Genomic DNA, 2,217 nt, shown 5'->3' on the forward strand with positions numbered 1-2,217 from the left:
TATCATTCTTCCTCTGCCTCCAGGGAGATGGGATTATTGTTGTTATATGTCATGGAGTGGGAACTGACTCATAGCTGACCCACATGCTTTTGGGTTGGCAGCACAACTCCATACCTCCACTAGACTACCAGAGCTTTTAGTGAAGACAGAATAAAAATACACCTTTTCCTCTCAAGGTTCTGGAATCACTGATTAGGCCTAAGGTAGGTGAGTTAAGACAATAACTTTGAACTGGATGACAGATTTTTTAACTTTTTCTTTTCCACTAGTTCTTGGTAGGGTGGAGGGACAGAGCAGGAAGGGAAGGCCCTCTATGAGGTGGATTGATTCAGTAACTGGGGTGATCAGGATGGGTGTGTGGGAGGCAGTCACTTGGCACAGGACAGAGCAGAGTTTAGGGCTGTTGTACATAGGGTCGCTATGAGTCGCAAGTGACTCAACGGCTCATAACAACAAGAACAACAACTAATTTATTTACAAAATTCAAATACATTGTTTTCAAGAACAAATTCTTTCCATTTCCCTCACTCCCTCACCCATCAAATTGTACAACCTGATGATTAATACTCCCCTTCCCCTGCACATCCACATCCCTCTGTTTCCAACATCTCCCAACCCTCTTGGATTCTTGTACTCATTTTACAATAATGGTTTTATACAATATTTATTCTTGTGGGACCGAGTTATTTCACTCAGCATAATGCTTTCCAGTCCCTCCCAAGTTAGGTAATAATTTATAAAATCATTTCTCCTGCATGCTGCATAGTATTCCATTGTCTGAATGTACCATTATTTTGCAATCCACTCAATATTGTGAAAACGTCAGTCCTACCAAATGCAATCTACATGTTCAATGCAATCCCAATCCAGATACCAAATTCCTTTTTCAAGGAGATTGAAAGGGAAATTATCAAATTTATTTGGAGAAGCAAGAGACCCTGAATAAGCAAAACACTTCTGAGAAACAAAAATGAGGTTGAAGGCATAGTACTCCCTGACCTCAAAACCTACTACACAGCAGTAGTAACCAAAACATCATGGTACTGGTACAATGACAGGCACATAGACCAATGGAACAGAATTGAGAACTCAGAATAGAATCAGTAGCTATCTATGGTCAACTGATATTCAGAAAGAAAATCGAAGCTATCAAATAGGAAAATGATAGCTTCTTCAACAAATGGTGCTGGCAAAACTGGACATCCACCTGCAAAAAGCTGAAACAGGATCCACATCTCACACCATACAAAAAAAATCAACACAAGGTATATCAGAGACCTGGGAGTAAATTCCCAAACCATAACATTCCTAAGAGACAAACTGGAACCAAGCTTAGAAGTACTAGTCCAAGGTATAAAGAGACTGCCAAATACAACCAGAAATGCACAATCTAAAGAGGATAAAACTGATGCATGGGACCTTCTAAAGATTAAATCCATGTGTGCATGAAAAACTTTTTCCAACATGGTGAAAAGAAACCCTATAGACCAGGAACAAATATTTCTTATAACAAAAATTCACAGAGTACTTCTGGGCCTCCGCAAAAAAAAAAGACTGATAACCCAAATTACAAACTGGGCAAAAGACATGAAAAGAATTTTCACAGAGGAAGATATTCAAATGGCAAACTGTCACATGAATAAATGCTCCAAATCACTGGCAATGAGAGATGCAAATCAAAACCACAATGAAGTCCCATCTTACTCCAGTAGCAGTAAGTAATACATGTTGGAGAGGATGTGGTGAGAAAGGAACTCTTATATATTGTTAGATATTATAACAACTGTTATACTATATTGCTATGTTATATAATTGTGGCATTATAAAATGGTACAACCATTCTGGAACACAGTTTGGCGCTTCCTCAAAAAAGCTGAACATATGACCCAGCTATTCTATTTGGAATATACCCTAAGAAAATGAGAACAGAGGCTCAAACGGAGACTTGTACACCAATGTTCATAGCAGCATTATTCACCATCATAAAAACATGGAAACAGCCCAAATGTCCAACCAAAAATGAGACTTAAGTTTTAAATTGAAGGGGACTGAACTATTTTTTTTTTCCAATGCCTGGAAGTGACCAAAAAGCTATTACATCTGCTCAAGTCAGTCTTCAGGGGCTGATAAGAGAGATTCTACATAACATGATGGATAACAGTAGCAAAGGTAAGAGAAAAATGAGGCTGTTTCTTCCTTCAAGTTCAGCCCATTTTA

The sequence above is a fragment of the Elephantulus edwardii genome, unplaced genomic scaffold (assembly GCF_000299155.1).
Source record: "Elephantulus edwardii isolate Elephantulus edwardi_28Jun2011 unplaced genomic scaffold, EleEdw1.0 scaffold00168, whole genome shotgun sequence".
Lineage (NCBI taxonomy): Eukaryota > Metazoa > Chordata > Mammalia > Macroscelidea > Macroscelididae > Elephantulus > Elephantulus edwardii.